This window comes from Babylonia areolata, chromosome 24 (assembly GCF_041734735.1).
Source record: "Babylonia areolata isolate BAREFJ2019XMU chromosome 24, ASM4173473v1, whole genome shotgun sequence".
NCBI lineage: Eukaryota > Metazoa > Mollusca > Gastropoda > Neogastropoda > Buccinidae > Babylonia > Babylonia areolata.
The window spans coordinates 40,262,841-40,282,840 of record NC_134899.1 but is presented as its reverse complement, the minus strand read 5'-3'; the positions used below and the strand labels follow the sequence as shown (position 1 = coordinate 40,282,840).

The 20,000-nt window shown below is 44.2% G+C and overlaps 1 protein-coding gene and 1 non-coding gene across 3 annotated transcripts in view; both read left to right on the top strand.

Moving 5' to 3' along the window:
• Nucleotides 1–20,000, top strand: part of LOC143298784 (uncharacterized) — a 94,925-nt gene that overhangs the window by 7,621 nt on the left and 67,304 nt on the right. Inside the window, exon 1 of one of the 2 annotated variants that reach the window (XM_076611744.1) lies at nucleotides 17,637–17,827. The exons of the other annotated variant lie outside the window; for it this stretch is intronic. The gene's annotated coding sequence lies outside the window, so the exon portion shown is untranslated. Of the gene's footprint in view, nucleotides 1–17,636; nucleotides 17,828–20,000 lie in introns of those variants that run through there. 2 annotated transcript variants of the gene reach the window in all.
• On the top strand, nucleotides 1,670–1,753 carry Trnal-cag (transfer RNA leucine (anticodon CAG)). Its single transcript has one exon. It is a non-coding gene; the product is annotated as a tRNA-Leu (tRNA).

Genomic DNA, 20,000 nt, shown 5'->3' with positions numbered 1-20,000 from the left:
ACCCAACCAGTCAACTGCGATCTCAACTAACCACCCACCCAATCAATCAATTGCGATGACTCAACAAACCACCACCCACCCACCCAGTCAATCAATTGCGATGACTCAACAAACCACCCACCCACCCAGCCAATCAGTTGCGATCTCAACTAACCACCCACCCAACCAATTAATCAATGGATTGATCAGTCGTTCAGCCATCCAGTCAACCAATCACAGAACCTTGGGACAGACTTGGCAACGCGACGAGGGCTGAACAAAAGAAGGCGACAGACCGTACTCTGTCGTGTTATCTGGATATCCGGCGAGGCTCCATACAAGTACAAATGATGAATGAATAATGTCCACGCCAGACATGGCCAACGCTGGTGACTCAGGGCCTGTCTCTCTGAGCTTGGGGCTAGCTGCACTTAAAGGTCAGTAGACTTCCTTCAACCCGCTTTCAGGGTGGCGAATGTACATTGGGCATTGCTGCTGAGAGGGACATTGGACATTGTTGCCACACTGGACGTTGCTGCAGAGAAGGTACATTGAAAGTTGTTGCCACAATGGACGTTGTTGCTAAAAGGGTACATTGGAACATTGTTGCCACATTGGACGTTGCTGCAGAGAAGGTACATTGAAAGTTGTTGCCACAATGGACGTTGTTGCTCAGAGGGTACATTGGACGTTGTTGCCACATTGGACGTTGTTGCTCAGAAGGTACATTGGACGTTGTTGCCACATTGGACGTTGTTGCTCAGAGGGTACATTGGACATTGTTGCAGAGAGGGTACATTGGGTATTGCTGCTGAGAGGGTACATTGGAAATTGTTGCCACATTGGACATTGTTACTCAGAGGGTTCATTGGACATTGTTACTCAGAGGGTACATTGGACATTGTTACTCAGAGGGTACATTGGACATTGTTACTCAGAGGGTATATTGGACGTTGTTGCTCAGAGGGTACATTGGACGTTGTTGCTGAGAGGGTACATTGGACGTTGTTGCTGAGAGGGTTCATTGGACGTTGTTACTCAGAGGGTACATTGGACATTGTTACTCAGAGGGTACATTGGACATTGTTACTCAGAGGGTATATTGGACGTTGTTGCTGAGAGGGTACATTGGACGTTGTTGCTGAGAGGGTACATTGGACGTTGTTACTCAGAGGGTACATTGGACGTTGTTACTCAGAGGGTACATTGGACATTGTTACTCAGAGGGTATATTGGACGTTGTTGCTCAGAGGGTACATTGGACGTTGTTGCTGAGAGGGTACATTGGACGTTGTTACTCAGAGGGTACATTGGACGTTGTTACTCAGAGGGTTCATTGGAAGTTGTTGCTCAGAGGGTACATTGGACATTGTTACTCAGAGGGTACATTGGACGTTGTTGCTGAGAGGGTACATTGGACATTGTTACTCAGAGGGTACATTGGACGTTGTTACTCAGAGGGTACATTGGACATTGTTACTCAGAGGGTATATTGGACGTTGTTGCTGAGAGGGTACATTGGACATTGTTACTCAGAAGGTACATTGGGCGTTGTTGCTGAGAGGGTACATTGGACATTGTTACTCAGAAGGTACATTGGGCGTTGTTGTTGAGAGGGTACATTGGACATTGTTGCCACAATGGGCATTGTTGCTCAGAGGGTACATTGGACGTTGCTGCTCAGTTAGCTGTCAGGATGGCCGAGCGGTCCAAGGCGCTGCGTTCAGGTCGCAGTCTGGTTCTCCAGGCGTGGGTTCGAATCCCACTTCTGACAAACTTTTTCTCAAGGCCTGACTAAGCGCGTTGGGTTACGCTGCTGGTCAGGCATCTGCTTGGCAGATGTGGTGTAGCGTATATGGATTTGTCCGAACGCAGTGACGCCTCCTTGAGCTACTGATACTGAAACTGAAACTGCTCAGAGGGTACATTGGACGTTGCTGCTCAGAGGGTACATTGGGTATTGCTGCTGAGAGGGTACACTGGACATTGTTGCCACATTGGATGTTGTTGCTCAGAGGGTACATTGGACACTGTTGCTCAGAGGGTATACTGGACGTTGTTACTGATAAGGTACATTGAACATTGTTACTCAGAGGGTGTATTGGACGTTGTTGCTGAGAGGGTATATTGGACATTTAGAGGGTATATTGGACATTGTTGCTCAGAGGGTATATTGGACATTGTTACTCAGAGGGTATATTGGACATTGTTACTCAGAGGGTACATTGGACATTGTTACTCAGAGGGTACATTGGACATTGTTGCTGAGGAGGTACATCGGACATTGTTGTTTCCAGTCTTGCCGACCCCAAGGACAGAGAGGGAGGAGTAGGGATTGACAAGTGGCTTGGCGGGAGGAGGTATGGAGGGGGTGGGGGTGGGGGGGTGAAGAAGGCATGCTGGGAGAGGGCGAAGGCGGGGTAGGGTGTACGGGTGCGGAGGGCGAGGATGACGTCATTCCTTGGCACGTGTCTCGAGGGTTTTCACCGCGTGAGAAAGATGTGGATTACCACTGTGTGTGTATAACTGACTGGACTGGACTGCATCTGACTGACCACTCCAGTGAGCGTGGGCAACCTCTTGGGTGGGGTGGCGAATGTACTGTGGATAACGTATTGTGAGGTATAGGGTGACCTTGCCAGAATTGTACGTTCCTGCCAGTTTATCGGTTCTGAAAATAGTTTATCGGGTGAGTTCAATGTTCTTCTTCTTCTTAGTTATAGTGGTAGTGATAGTAGTGCTTTTTCTTTCGTCTTCTTGTTATTACTTAATTCATTTCTATCATTATCATAATTACATTATTATTATTATTATTGTTATTATTATTATTTATTCATTTATTTTGTTTTTGCTGCATGTGGGGAAGGTTGCGTTTTAAGACTCGTTTGAAAGTTTTTTCCATCAGAGTAAAACGTTTGCGTGTAGCCCCAAATTATGTGGCCTTTCATACAATGCTCTCATGGTGACCTCAGTTTTGATAACCTTCCACTTCCGCCCTTGGCGTGAGTCGGTGTCGGCGGATTCATTGGGGACTGTTGTTGGAGGGACGTGGCGGAGGTCTCCACTCTGGGAGGGACGCTCACTCAGTCTGGCTCCGCGACTAAGCCATTACTGTCGTCAGTAGGGGGCTTAGTAGGTGGTGTCCTAAGTACGTTAAATCAGAACAGGCACTACCGAACGCCACCAAAGTGACTCAACAGCGCAAGGTCTCCTCTGGTGTGTGGCCTCCTGGTGACCTAACATCGATGGTTCCCTGTGGACTGCCGACACTGGGACTGCGACAGGCGAACCCGGGTGTGGCTGTGTATAGGGGGTGGGGAGGGGGGAGGCGCGGGGGTTGGGGGGTTGGGGGGAGCTGGGAATGAGCGGCGTGGGAATAATGCCACTGAAACTGTGCAGATGATGGGGCAGCAAAAAGAAAAGAAAAAGAAGAGAGAAAAAAAAAGTTTGCGTGTGTGTGGTGGTGGTGGCTGGTTTGAAATTTGCACGAAAATGTCTCTCTAGATTTCGTTCTTTGCATATGTAGGAATTTAGCGTGAAGTTATTTTATACTTTCTTTTTTTTTTCTTTCTTTCTTTCTTCCTCTCCTTTTTTAAACACCGATTTGAGTTAAGTAACAGAGTGGTTTTGTTTGAATTTGTCATTTTCCTATGTCATTCATTTGTAGAATACGTTAACAAACTCCTGTGGATGGAAAACAAAGAAACAAAGTGGAGTGATGGCCAAGAGATAACACGTCCGCGTAGGAAGCGAGAGAATCGGAGCGAGCTGGATCGAATCACAGCTCAGCCGCCAACATTTTCTCCCCCTCCACTAGACCTTGAGTGGTGGTCTGGACGCTAGTCATTCGGATGAGACGATAAACCGTGCAGGCAAAAGAACCCACGGCAGGAAAAGGGCTGTTCCTGGCAAAATTTTGTAGAAAAATCCACTTCAATAGGAAAAACAAGTAAAACTGCACGCAAGAAAAAATACAAAAAATGGGTGGCGCTGTAGTGTAGCGACGCGCTCTCCCTGGGAAGAGCAACCCGAATTTCACACAGATAAATCTGTTGCAATAAAAAGAAATACAAATACAAACATATATATGTGTGTTTGTGTTTGTGTGTATGTGTGTGTGTGTGTGTCGGTGTCGGTGTCGTTGTTTCATTTTTGTTTTTGTTGGTTTCGCTTCACGGATGAAACTACACACACACACACACAAAACGCACGCACGGACACACACACACACACACACAAAACGCACGCACGCAAACACACACACGCACGCACACACACACACACACACACACACACACACATGTTGCCTCTCTGTCTGTCTGCCTCTCTTTATATATATATATATATATCTTTCTTTCTCTCCGTCCCTACCCCCTCCCCCCCTCCTCTCTCTCTGTCCAAAAACAAGAACAACAACGCACAAAGCATAAGCACACACTTTATTGCCCTCTCTCCAGAATTCCCCTCGTCCCCCCACTCCTCCCCCCCCCCCCCCCCCCCCCCACACACACGAACACCACCGCCCCGCCCTCCCACCTCCACACCTTTACAAAAACGCCCCGCAACCCTTACACCCCCCCCCACACACACACACAAACAGTAGCAGCCCTTTCTCTCTCTCCTCTTACTCTCTTTCCCATTCTCTCCCTACTCCCTCTCTCTCCTCCCCTCTTTTGTGGAAGTGGGTGTGAGATCGCAACACGATGCCCAACCTCAAACAAAGACTGCCGAACAGGTGACACTTGGCAGGAAGGGGATACCGGAAGGGGATACTTGAAAAACCAGGCAACCATTGAGCATGGGGTGAAGACACGCAGAGAGAGAGAGAGAGAGAGAGAGAGAGAGAGTGAGGGAGAGAGAGAGAGAGAGAGCGAGAGGGAGAGAGGGGGAGAGAGAAAGAGAGAGGGAGATAGAGTGAGGGAGAGAGATAGAGGGGGAGACAGACAGAGAGAGAGAGAGAGAGAGAGAGAGAGAGAGATTCAAAACTTTATTACTCAAGGAAAAAGATTTTAGGCATTGCCGAGAGAGAGAGAGAGAGAGAGAGAGAGAGAGAGAGAGATTCAAAATTGTATTACTCAAGGATAAAGATTTTAGGCATTGCCTAGTCTTCCAGTCTGTCCTTGTGACAACAAAACCGATAACGATAAGACACAACCATAGTAATGATGCTAAATACTACTACTACTACTAATGATAATAATAATAATAATAATCATTATCATCATCATTATGAAAAATAATGAAGGGAACAGAGTCACACACTCACACCCATCCACCCACCCACACACACACACACACACACACACACACACACACACACACACACAGAGAGAGAGAGAGAGAGAGAGAGAGAGAGAGAGTACGAATACGAATATGAATACGAACACGAACACGAATACTTATTCAGCAAAGGCCTTTGCCATGCCCCTTGCCAATGGGTGTGTACAAATTAAATCCTGTCTTTTTTTTTCAGACCAAGTATCATGTCAAAGCATTTCCCCTTGCTTCGAACGCTTTATACAGATATAGACACAAGTTTCGAACAGTTATCAGCCCTTTTACAGGACATCAATACTTTAAATATAAAGATATTTGGGCTTTAAGTAAACTTTGTGGGTAAAATATGTTTCTGACAAATTCTAGAAATAGACAACAAAGAAAAAAATCCAGTTCCTCTTCTTTAGTTTCTTTACATAATGGACATAATAGATCATTGTCTGTGTGATTTTTGTATCGGTAAGCATGAAGTTGATAAGATATTCCAAAAAGAAATCTTGTCAATATGGACTTTAAATGTCTGTCTATATCAGTAAGTAAGACTCTTTACAGTGCAAAGAGATCCTAAAAGTACGATACATATGAAACCTCTCATTAGTGTGCACATGTTATTCCAGTTTTACCATACATAATCAATCAATCATTTTTAAAAACTCTCTTAAAACAGTAAATGTCCTAACACCTTGATTTGTCCAGGCAAATCCAAATCGAAATCGAAAAAGACATTTCCTTATATCTGTCACCCATGTCGTTTTTCCTCGGACATCTAAATCACAAAACATTACATTAGTTTTCCTTTGCAGTCTGTCTGCTTCCATCTGTGTTAACTTTAACCTGTAACGATTGCAGGTAACGGGTGGAATTAATTGTAATGTTCATTTCCCCGTTGACTAAATCATCACACACACACACACACACACACACACACACACACACACACACACACACAGCAACTGAGTACGCATGCAATAGAATGGGCGAACCGGGATTGCCAATTTAGTGATGGTCGAATCGGGAACAGGCGAATCAGGAATTGGCGATTTGGGAACAAGGTCGAATTTACCGGGATGACATCTATCTATGGTAACTATCCCAGAACGGCCAAAGAAAGATCAGGTTCAAATTAGTTAAGGCAGAGGGCGGGGTGGTGGTGGGGGGCGTGGGGTTGGGGTTGGGGCAGGGTGAAAGTGCGTGGCCCTACTGCCAGCAATACGCCCCGTGTAGCAAGTGCCCAGCGAGATTTATGCCCCAGTGATATAGACATGATGACAGCAGTGTTATCAGGGAGGATTCTTTGTGAAGACTGAGCTGTGTGAGTCACCGTGTGTGTGTGTGTGTGTGTGTGTGTGTGTGTGTGTGTGTGTGTTTGGGTGTGTGTGTATGTGTATCTCCCTTGTGTGTGTGCACGCATATGTGTGTGTGTGTGTGTGTGTGTGTGTGTGTGTGTGTGTGTAGGGGTATTAGGAGGGCGGGCTCATTTTAAAGTCCATTCATCAACAGTGACCTGTCAGTGTCATGTTTTATCTCGGCCGTCTGGACCTCCACTTCAGTGATTTCCGAGCTGTCTGCGTGGTCCTCTGCCTGGGAGTGGGTCAGATGTACTCCACTCTGCTACTTGTTGGGTGAAGACAGGTACGTTCGTCCTCTCTTTGATGGTTTGCGGCCACACTCTATTAAGAACAAATGAATAATTTGATTCTTCTTCTTCTTCTTCTGCGTTCACTCGTATGCACACGAGTGGGCTTTTACGTGTATGACCGTTTTTACCCCGCCATGTAGGCAGCCATACTTTCAGGGGTGTGCATGCTGGGTACGTTCTTGTTTCCATAACCCACCGAACGCTGACATGGATTACAGGATCTTTAACATGCGTATTTGATCTTCTGCTTGCATATACACACGAAGGGGGTTCAGGCACTAAGCAGGTCTGCACATATGTTGACATGGGAGATCGTAAAAATCTCCACCCTTTACCCACCAGGCGCCGTCACCGTGATTCGAACCCGGGACCCTCAGATTGAACGTCCAACGCTTTAACCATTCGGCTATTGCGCCCGTCGAATAATTTGATCGATAAGTAATGCTTGTATCAAACATCTGGAGCATACCACTGTGGATTTTCTGGCTTTGGTCGGCAATTGATTGTCACCCGCTTCACGGACGCATTTCTGAAATTGTATTGTTGTATTTTCTTAACTGCGCCATCATCAGTAGAGTGATGGCCTAGAGGTAACGCGTCCGCCTAGGAAGCCAGAGAATCTGAGCGCGCTGGTTCGAATCACGGCTCAGCCGCCGATATTTTCTCCCCCTCCACTAGACCATGAGTGGTGGTCTGGACGCTAGTCATTCGGATGAGACGATAAACCGAGGTCCCGTGTGCAGCATGCACTTAGCTGACGTAAAAGGGTTGTTCCTGGCAAAATTCTGTAGAAAAATCCACTTCGATAGGAAAAACAAATAAAACTGCACTCAGGAAAAAATACAAAATCTGTTGTGATAAAAAGAATTACAAATACAAATACAAAAACATCTGCACGACTTTAGTGCCATAACTCCCATATCGCTGATTGAGAAGCATCCATGGACACACCCGCGTTCAACTACTGTAATCTCGGTAGTGGCAGTCCACAGGGAACTAGTTACCCACGTTAGGCCGCAGGGAGGCCACACACCAGAGGATACCCTGCAGTTCTGCCGCATCACTTTGTTGGTGATCTGTATTTCGTGTTCTGATCCTGCAGGACACCACCCTCGAAGCCACAGACTGCAGACAGAAAACACTTACCCGTGAAGCCAGATGGGTGAATGTCGCATCAAGAGCGGAGACCACCACATGTTCTCTCCAACCAGAGCTCCACATGTTAACCCTTTCATCGCCAAACGCGCATTTATGCACAAGCTAGGTAGAGGACCCATGTCACAGAAAGGTGACCAGATCATGGGTCTGTTATCCATGAACCTACTGCTCTTAATGTTCGGTGGAAGGATAGGCCATATTTTCTACACATCGCAGGGTTAATCCCCAGCTATTCTTATACGCCATATTTTCTGTGTTCATAGCACAAGTGAATTTTGCACTCTAAATTCACTGGCGGTGAAGGGGTTAATCTGCCAACACCGATAGACCTTAACAGGAACTCGTCCCAAGCATGGTGCCGTTTGTAAATTAACTCGTGCATTTACAGCATCTTCAATGTTTGCCAAAAATAATGTATCTGAGGGAAGAAGACAAAAATGACTGCAGAATTGTTAAAAAAAACACACACAAAAAAAAACAAAAACAAACAAAAACAACAACAACTAAAGTTTATAAAAAAAACCTTTTTGGTGGTAGATGAATCCTCTTTGTTTAGTGGGATACGACGTTTCGAACCATAGGCCCGTTGCCAAGTGATGAAAAGAGGACAGTGTGGATAGGAAAGCCAATGTGAGAAATGGGTGATGTCATCTCACTACTTTCTGTTTTGATGGACCATGCACACTAAAACACTTGCTGATCACCATTCAGTGCAATACATACATTCTCTCTCTCTCTCTCTCTCTCTCTCTCTCTCTCTCTCACACACACACACACACACACACAAATGTTTCTGAGCATCAAATCCAGTTCCGAGTTCGGCTACACTGGTTCGAGTCTGAGCCTGTGATCCTAGGAGTGCCCAGAGGAAAAAAAAAATCAGAAATCCCTAAAGCGGTGGTGGAACATTTTACTAGAATGACATGACCAGTGTGAGGACGTCTGATGTAACATGTGAGGCAGGGTTTCTGGGATAGTCCAATGTTGTTCATTGATAAAAAAAAAAACGGAATAGGTCTTTACCCGCCCCATTCTTCCCTCTTTTCTTTCCTTCTTTCTCTCGTTCTTTACCAGTCATTCATTCAGTCAGTCGGTCGGTCAGTCATCTCGCTCTTCTCTTCCTTCCTTCCTCTCTTTCTTTCTTTTTATTCTTCCGTGCTTCCTTCCTTCCTTCTGTCCTCTCTTTCTTTCCTTTCTTCCATCCTCCTTTCTTTCTTTCTTTTTTCTTACTTTTCATTCTTCCGTACTTCCTTCCTTCCTTTCTTTTCATTTTTCTGCACTTCCTTCCTTCCGCCCTCTCTTTCGTTCCTTCCTCCCATCCCTCCTTTCTTTCTTTCTTTCCTTTTTATTCTTCCGTCCTTCCTTCCTCTCTTTCTTTCCTTCCTGCCTTCCTCTCTATATTTCTTTCTTTCCTTTCTACTTTCTTTCCCCTCTTTTCTTCCTTCCTTCCCTCCTCTGTATTTTTTCTTTCTTTCTTTCCTTCCTTCCTTCCTCTTTTTCGTTCTTTTCTCCCTTCTTTCCTCTCTTTCCTTTCCTTCTTTCCTCTATATTTATTTCTTTCCTTCCTCTCTTTCCTTCTCCCTTCTTTCCTCACTTTCCTTTCTTCTTCTGTATGTCTTTCTTTCCTTTCTCCCTTCTTTCCTTCTTTCCTGATCCTTCCTTCCTCTCATTCTTTACTTTCTCTCTTCTTTCCTCTCTTTCCTTCCTTCCCATCTTTCTTTACTTTCTCTCTTCTTTCCTCTCTTTCCTGATCCTTCCTTCCTATCTTTCTTTACTTTCTCTCTTCTTTCCTCTCCTTCCTTCCTGATCCTTCCTTCTTCTATTTCTTTACTTTCTCTCTTCTTTCCTCTCCTTCCTTCCTGATCCTTCCTTCTTCTATTTCTTTACTTTCTCTCTTCTTTCCTCTCTTTCCTTTCTTTCCTTCCTTGCTCTCTGTGTTTCTTTCTTTCTTTTCTTTCTCCATTCTATCCTCTCTTTCCTTTCCTTCCTCTCTTTCTTTATTTCTTTCTTTCTTTCCCTCCTTCCTTCCTTGCTTCCCTTCTTTCTTCCGTCCTTCCTTCCTCCCTTCCCAACTTCCCCCCCTCCCTCCCTCCCTCTTTTTTTTTTAAAATAATTTTATTTCCTTTCACCATATTTCTTTCCATTCTTTCAGCGAATCTTTTCTCTCGTACAAAAGTGGAACTGGAGCATAGTGGGCGCAGTGTTGATACAGCTTTGGAACACAGCGCTCCAGCGGACACCAAGGTGTGGTGACGGACGATCTGGACCCAGTTCCTTTCTGTGGTGGATTTCAAGCACAGATCAGTGTGACAGGAAGCGGCCTTATGCGCTTACCTCGGGCACAGAGCGTGTGAGGTTAATGTGACTTGACCCCTGACACAGAGCATTGAAAAGGTGTGTTGCTCCCCTTATTTGTACAAGGGATGTATACAAGTCGGATGATCTTTAAAAAAAAAACAAAACGTGCTGGTCTTTACTGTGAAATATGTTCTATCGTTTGTTCCGGCATTGCTGTGAAACACTTTCTGCGTTGGTGAGGTTTCTATCCTTTGATTGTAAGTTTTCTTTTCTCTGTCTTTTTTTTTTTTTTTATATAATGTTATTGTCTCACGATTGCATCCGTATTTGTACAAGAAGGGATATTTACTTGTCGGATGATATCTGAAGAGTGTAGGGAGTTGCTGCGAAATTATTCCGTCAGCCGTTTGTCCCGTTTCTATCCTGAGGTTATGATTTCTTTTTCTGACGATTGCGCTGTTTTTGTGTGTGTGCTTTTGTGTGTGTGTGTGTGTGTGTGTGTGTGTGTGTGTGTGTGTGTGTGTGTGTGTGTGTGTGTGTGTGTGTAGTGGATAGGTTATAAAAATGTGCTGGGTGTAACTGTGAAATATTTTCTTTTTATTTGTCCGGTTCCTAGCCCTAGGATGTACAGTTTCCCCCCCCTCACGATTATACACTAATTTATATAATGGATACATACTAGTCTGATCTGTAAAACGTGATGCGCGTTATCATGATTGTTTTTTTTTTTGTTTGTTTGTTTGTTTGTTTTTGTTTTTTTGTGGTCGTTTGTGTGGTACGTATCATTGGGTTATTGGAGTGTGTGTGTGTGTGTGTGTGTGTGTGTGTGTGTGTGTGTGTGTGTGTGTGTGGTGTATGTGTGTGTGTGTGTGTGTGTGTGTGTGTGTGTGTGTGTGTGTGTTTGTGTCTGTGTGTGTGCGAGAAAAAAAAATTCCGTGCCAACCAACTCTCTGTATTTTATCATTGTCCGGAGTACCTGACTAAGCGCGTTGGGTTACGCTGCTGGTTTAGGCATCTGCTTGGAAGATTTGGTGTAGCGTATATGGATCTGTCCGAACGCAGTGACTGTCTCCTTGAGCTACTGATACTGATACTGTCCGGAAAGCCTGAAATGCTATACGTAAGGCCCTCTCCCTCCTTTCTTCCCCCCCTACCTAGCGTCCAGAACACCACTCAATGTCTAATGGAGGGGGGATATTGGCGAATGTGGAATTCGAACCAGTGTGCACCGATTCTCTCGCTTTCTTTGCGAACGCGTAACCACTAGGCTCACACTCCCATTACAGTTAAGATACGCAGGTGTTCTGCCACTCTCGCATGTATTTTTTTCCCAAATCTTTATTCATACTGAAGAGTCATAGTATAACATTGAATACGCCAAATCATATTGATAACTTATGCACATGCGTCGAAATGAGAGACAGAAGCTGCACGCACGTTTGACCTAAACAACCTATTTCTTGCACGGGTCGTGGGTATTTCCGGTTGTTGTATCAATTTGATCAGAGTGACATATTTGGCCCCCATGTCTAAATAACGTACATTATATCTCATATACACATTCTACGAACACCAGCACCCGACTCTGTTACGTCAGTGAAGGTCATGACTACCCTGCAGAAGGGTGGATGTCTGTTATGTCATTGAAGGTCATGGCTACCCTGCAGAAGGGTGGGCGTCTGTTATGTCATTGAAGGTCATGACTACCCTGCAGAAGGGTGGATGTCTGTTATGTCATTGAAGGTCATGGCTACCCTGGCAGAAGGGTGGATGTCTGTTATGTCATTGAAGGTCATGACTACCCTGGCAGAAGGGTGGATGTCTGTTATGTCATTGAAGGTCATGACTACCCTGGCAGAAGGGTGGATGTCTGTTATGTCATTGAAGGTCATGACTACCCTGGCAGAAGGGTAGATGTCTGTTATGTCATTGAAGGTCATGACTACCCTGGCAGAAGGGTGGGCGTCTGTTATGTCATTGAAGGTCATGACTACCCTGGCAGAAGGGTGGGCGTCTGTTATGTCATTGAAGGTCATGGTTACCCTGGCAGAAGGGTGGATGTCTGTTATGTCATTGAAGGTCATGACTACCCTGGCAGAAGGGTGGGCGTCTGTTATGTCATTGAAGGTCATGGTTACCCTGGCAGAAGGATGGATGTCTGTTATGTCATTGAAGGTCATGACTACCCTGGCAGAAGGGTGGATGTCTGTTGTGTCATTGAAGGTCATGACTACCCTGGCAGAAGGGTGGATGTCTGTTATGTCATTGGAGGTCATGACTACCCTGGCAGAAGGGTGGATGTCTGTTATGTCATTGGAGGTCATGGCTACCCTGGCAGAAGGGTGGATGTCTGTTATGTCATTGGAGGTCATGGCTACCCTGGCAGAAGGGTGGATGTCTGTTATGTCATTGGAGGTCATGGCTACCCTGCAGAAGGGTGGATGTCTGTTATGTCATTGAAGGTCATGGCTACCCTGGCAGAAGGGTGGGCGTCTGTTATGTCATTGAAGGTCATGACTACCCTGGCAGAAGGGTGGATGTCTGTTATGTCATTGAAGGTCATGGCTACCCTGGCAGAAGGGTGGATGTCTGTTATGTCATTGGAGGTCATGACTACCCTGGCAGAAGGGTGGGCGTCTGTAGGAGTTTGTTTCAGAAGTCTGCATGCTTCTTCCGAAACGTCTTAGTGTATATATTTAGAAAGATATTTTTTCCGGAATTGAAAAGGGTATTTGAAGAGCACCATAACTGCATCAATGCTGTGAAGTCAGCATCTTCCGATTTCATGATTATCAATCATCTTGCTTTTGGCACTTACATACGTTGTGAATGTATACACAAATACTGGTAATAATTTTGTCATTTGTAAATATAACCCACGAGCATTCGAGACCCTTACGGTAAAAAGGCACCGAAATTACAAGCAGTGACTTGTGCTTTTGTCAGGAACAAACTCTAAAGAAGGAAAACAAAATTTCACTGCAGATAGTTTACTTTAAGTAACACACACACACACACACACACACACACACACACACACACACACAAACCCCACCCCCTACCCCGCCACACACACACACACACACACACACACACACACACACACACACACACACACATTTAATGATTTTTTTTCCCTTTTGAAGAGTACAGGGTAATTCAACATTTGAAAAAGAGCAACTGATTATATCATTTCAGATGAAGAATTCTAGTACTTCAGTCTGATTATTATTTTAGGCATTCGTTATCTGAGAAAACTTCCACCCCACCCAACCCCTACCCCGGTTTATTTCTTCCTTCTTTTTTTTTTTTTTTAAAGAGGAAAATTTGGTCTTTTGACAAAAGTATTCTCCCATACATACTACGGCGTTCGAAGTTGTGTTTGAGTTGGTGCAGTGGGGTATCGGGTACGTGAGCACCCGTTCACTTTTGATTTTCTTGCCTCTGCATATGTGACATATATGAGACGCCCCCAGCGACCACCCCCCATCCCACCCCCTCGACCCTCCACACACCCCAATTTTACTTGGGAGGGTTCCTTACGTACCCGTGTTCAAAAAGTTTGCCTACTTGCTCACTGCCTACTGCGCCCCTTGGCGTGTTAGGCAGCAACGAAGAACCGCCACTCTTGTCTGTTTTGGGGTCAGTCTCTGAATTGTGCACCCCAGGTGTGCTTCAGGGTCTTGGGTGTTACCCTTCGACTGTTCTGCGGCAGGTGCTTCTTCGGTCTTCCTCCCTGGCGCGTAGGCACTTTCTGGTGTCCAGTGAAGAGAGAGAGAGAGAGAGAGAGAGAGAGAGAGAGAGAGACTGAGACTGACAGACTGAGATATTTTATTCATTTAACTCACTCAGTACAGCCAGTCCTCTCTTCTCCTCTACACAGACCCCTCGGATGTGTCCAGTGGGTGTCTGAATGACCAAATCTTTAGCTTCCGTCGTCAGGATTGTGGTATTCTTTGTCCACATTCACCTCTTCAGTATAAGAGCCTTCCGCTTGCAATATTTTGATGATGGTAATTGGGGTGAAACGCTGTCAACGTCGTCTCTTTTGCCGTTCGTATGGAGAGAGTTAAGGCCATGGCCCCATATGAAGACAGGCAACAACAGAGTCAATAATCAATACACAGATGAGCACCACAGGTCCTCACAAAAGTTATGATACAAGAGATACTCGCAGCTGAAATGCTTTGAACAGATAAAGTGCCAAACTACGAACGATATTTTCATTACTAGAAGCCATCAGTAGACCTAATCGGAACAAACATGGATCTGTATAATATTTCTTAGGTAAGAATTTCACACTTCATCTTCAATAGAGGCTTTGCACAATGGACAGAGAGATGGATGGAGAGAGAGAGAGAGAGAGAGAGAGAGAGAGAGAGAGAGAGGAAATAAATCTGAATAAATTTGATATTCTGAGGGTGATACATAAGTAAAATAATGCTTTTTTTTCATGAAGCCCTCGAAGGGGCAACAAACAAAGGGGGAATCATTATATCAGTACAACATGCATATTATAGTCATGGATATACGAATGGTAATTTGACATTTACAACACTAAATAGAGGAGAATAAGAGGTGAGAGATATAAGGGGACAGATAGAGAGAGAGAAAGAGACAGAGAGAGTAAAAAAAAAAAAAAAAGAAAATTAACAGAGGTCAAGATAATGATCAATCAATGAATAAAATGAAATGAAAGAAAAAAAAAACAACAAATAAAATTAAACGAAAACAAAAAACAAAAGAAAACAAAGAGAGAGAAAGAGAGACAGAGAGAGAGAGAGAGAGAGAGAGAGAGAGAGAGAGAGAGAGAGGGGGGGGGGGCTTCCTGAACTGTGAAGGGGAATACTGGGACCAGGACGATAATCTCATGAAAGAAACAATGTTCAGTCGCATCACCTATCATTTGTTTGTTTGCTTGTTTGTTTTGTTTTGTTTGTTTGTTTTTTAATACTACATTATCCGTCAAACACGACCTTAAGTGAAATGACTTATGTGCGTCAATAGAGAGAGAGAGAGAGAGAGAGAGAGAGAGAGATTCAGATTCAGATTCAGATTATTTATTCATTAATAGGCCTAGGCCCCTTATGAAGGGGTAAGTGACAATATAAGTAATAACAAACAAAATGAAAATATATAACCAACCATAATAAGTACACATATTACATAAACGCTGCAATGAAGTACAGCATCTTAAGATGTCACGATATCCCGAAATTTAAATGCCTGGTGTAAAAACAGTGCCAGATTCCATATATCAGCATGTCTCGTGGATGACAATAATAAACTTAGTTTGAATAAACATGGCAGTCGATGGCACACACACACACACACACACACACACACACACACACACACACACACACACAGAGAGAGAGAGAGAGAGAGAGAGATGGCCAGACAGACAGACAGAGACTGACAGACGGAGAGATACGACCTTAAATGAAATGTCTTATCTGTGTCAAGAGAGTGAAAGAGAGAGGGAGAGAGAGGGGTCCGTAAAAACATTTTTTTTCGTGTCCTTTGAAAGACGAATCGCCCACACAATCCTCCACCCTTCCCCTAACCCCCTATCCCCCACACCCCTACTCCCCCCCCCTCCTCACTAACCCACCACCCAACTCACCGTCCTCAAAACCAACAATACCTCTCCTCTCAACCACTCCATGTTTTACGCGCGCGCGTGTGTGTGTGTGTGTGTGTGTGTGTCCTGTCATGCCACACACACACACACACACACACACACACAGAGTTGTATCAGCCATTTCCATCGATCCAAAGCCTACCCTCACAGTGGTAAGTCCTTTTAGGTTGCCCTCCTGCACCCCCCACCCCCCCCCCCACCAACTCTCTCCACCACCCCCTCCAACCACACCTTGGCGGAGACGAGGGAATTTGAGGTCTGTGGGATCGAATCCTACATTCGTCAGTATTTTCTCCTCTCTCCTGGAACCTTGGGTGGTGGTCTGGACGCTAGTCATTCGGATGAGACGATAAATGTGTGTCGTGTGAACTTTGTGCACGTTCCACACAACAGCAACAGCAACGCACACAGACACATACATACACAGACACACAGATAACAAAAAGAAAACCCAGCTACGAAAGGGCTGTCCCTGGCAAAATTCTGTAAAAACTTCAGGTGGTGTTCTCACTGTAGCGACGCGCTCTCCCTGACGAGAGCAACCCGAATTTCACACCGAGAATTTTTTTGTGACCATAAAAAATGATGATACAAGATACAATACAATACAATACGAGTCTCCTTCCGCCCACACTCTGTCCCACAACTCTCCCCCCCCTCCTCCCCCCCCCCAAAAAAAAAAAAAAAAAATTTTAAATCCACGCTACTGTGTAACGTGCGTCTCTTTGCTTTTCTCCATTTAAACCTCTGACAACCTGGGTCTCTCTAAAATGGTTTTCTAAGCCATGCATTCCTCCCTAACCCCGCCCCCAGCTTAAAACAACACCTACACCCACACACACACCCACAACCACACACAAAACAACCAACCAACCGACCAAACACCCCCCTCCACACACACACACACACACACACACACACACACACACACACACACAAAACAACCAACCAACCGACCAAACACCCCCCTCCACACACACACACACACACACACACACACACACAAAACAACCAACCAACCGGCCAAACACCCCCCTCCACACACACACACACACACACACACACACACACACACACACAAAACAACCAACCAACCGACCAAACACCCCCCTCCACACACACACACACACGCACACACAAAGTGCGCTTCCCCGCAACTAGAAAAATCATATTGGGGAAAAAAAGGGGTTTCCTTTGCACTCGATTATAGTTATACATATGCAACACGGACGGATTCCTTTAACCACATATTATTATGTTCTCAGACACACACACACACACACACACACACACACACACACACACACACACACACACACACACACACACACACACACACACACACACACGTCCCTTTAATCCCTCCCATGACATCCTCCACCACCTCACCCCCTACTTCCCCAGCCACCCCCAACCCCCCACTCCCAGCGAACACTTTTGACCTATTCATCATGTATTTTACAAGTTCCTCTTCACTGACTGAGACCTGAACGCTGAACTGTTCCTAACGCGGGCGTCGGTATTCGTGTTGAGAAAGGTGCACCCTACACCATTGTACGAGCAAATACGTGTACAGAATGCGTACACACTTGAAGGCGTCGTACCCCACAATCACTCTGTCTACCGGACTGGAAACTTTGCTGACTCAATCACGGATGTACGAAGAGCATTTCTGAGCCGCTATGAGCGGATTTTAACTTCAGGGAACAAGTAAATAAAACCCTAAAGTTTTGTGTTCGCCATTGTGTTAGCCATCGTTGACCCACTGTTCAAGTTCTGCGACAGTCAGTGTGGAAACCTGCTGGTTCAACTGTGTTACCCTGCGAAACAGAGTAAGGTCACTACTGCAAGTAGTACTGCTACTAATGTTGCTGCTGCTGCTGTTAGAACACCTATCGCTGCTGCTGCTGCTACTACTACTACTGCTACTGTTGCTGCTGCTGCTACAACTACTGGTTGCTGCTGCTACTACTGCTACTACTCCTACCCGGCTACTGCTACTACTAGCAATACTGCTGTTACTAATTTTGAAAAATACTTGGCTTCAAAGAGTCGGTTTTTTATGAAATTATTTTGAGCATTCTCTCTTCCATGCTCACTACTATTACTACTACTCCTGCTGCTGCTGCTGCTGTTTTTACTGCAATTACTACTTCTGCTGTTGCCGCTACTGATGCTTCTACTACTTACTTTATTTGCTTTATGCTTTTTCGTGCTTCAAAGAATTGTTTTTGGTGAAATTGTCTGGAGTTTTCCCTCTTCCATGCTCCAAAATTCGTTTTTTGCTGTTGAAAATTCCATTAATGATGAGTGTCATGATTATGCCAAAAGAAATACTTTGGGGAAGTTTCTTGTCATCAAATTTTCTTTTGTGGTTTATAATCATTTGATTTGATTATCTATTTTTTTTTCTTTAACCGATATCCTATTCGCTCTTTGTTGCGTATTGTCATTCGGAAGCTTCATTCGATTATGATGATGGTGGGTGGTGTTGATGATAATGATGAATTTTGGTTAATGCCACGTCACATACTGGTGATTGTAGACATTATGTTAGAGTACTGAGCTTTGCAGTTGAGTGCTCTCGTTTAGGAGATGAGGAGGAAGCGGGTGGGGGTGGGGGTGAATGGTGAGTTGGGGGAAACTGGATAGAGAGAGGGTGGAATTTGAAACAAATATTTAAGTAACATTAAAGAAAATTACTGAATGGACATAGCTTTTTTAAGAGAAGTCGCTAAACTAACAAGCGAAACAACTGGAAACGAATACAAAATGTCAAAAAACATCAACATTAGCAGTCACGTGTGATGAAATACTTTCGCGCAGGTAATATTTACACTCAAATTTCACATTACTGAAGCATATGTACTTGACGTTAAGGCAATATTTAGTCCGTAATGAACTAGATGATAGTCTGAAAATTAAACTTAGAATTGGTCTGCGAATCGGACCAAAGTCGGAGATAGTCCACTGACGAGGTTTTAGAATTGAATGAAAGCACATGTAAAGGTCTCTGTCTAGAATATTACTTCTTTCCATGCATGAAAACGGGCAATATACTTCTATGCTACCTGTAAAAGTTTTCTACTCCCCTTGCTGCTGCTCTGTCTGCTTGGTACGTTATATAGAAATCCAGTATGTGACGGTATCCAATGAAAATCAACATTTGCACCTTTCATAAACAGGGAGTATATTTCAAATAATAAATCTTCTCTCTTATTATTCTCAAAAAGGAGCAAACTTTTTAAGGCTGATTGCGAACCAACACACAAAAAAAAAAAGATACCACTTATCATTATTGGATTTCTAACAAGATGATTTTATGCCATTAGGATGGCCACCAACTCTGCTGTAAAGAATGGGATGTCCCTTACCTAAATAATAAGATTTTTTTCTGTTTTTAGACTAAGAATCACAAAAAGCATACCCAACACTGACATAATCTAGAACTGAGCCGTTAGTGTAAACTTTTGGATTATTATCTTTTTTTTTTGGTTTTGATTAAATTCTGACAGATGTTGCTATTATACGTTGACATTCTTCTTTCGTTGTGTCAGAAGCGCATTAGTTTTGTTGACTTTTGTTTTTGCTATCTCCCAGGGAGGGACAGGTGGCAGCAGTACACGAGGTGCCGTATCATGTAAATTTGTATTTGTATTTCTTTTTATCACAGCATATTTCTCTGTGTGAAATTTGGGCTGCTCTCCCCAGGGAGAGCGCGTCGCTACATTACAGCGCCACCCATTTTTTTAATTTAAAAAAAAAAAAATTTCCTGCGTGCAGTTTTATTTGTTTTTCTTATCAATGTGTGAGGAATGTAGAATTTCTGACACATATGTGTCAATTGTTTGTAGAGTTGAATTTTTGTGTGTACTTTTTGGAAAAATCAATATCAGACCTAATATTTAATTCCTCAAAGTCTCCCACGGCTGTACATCTCACTATGTGTTTAGCAGAACTCGCTTTTCTGATTTCATCGAGTGGTAAAATATCCACAAGCTTATA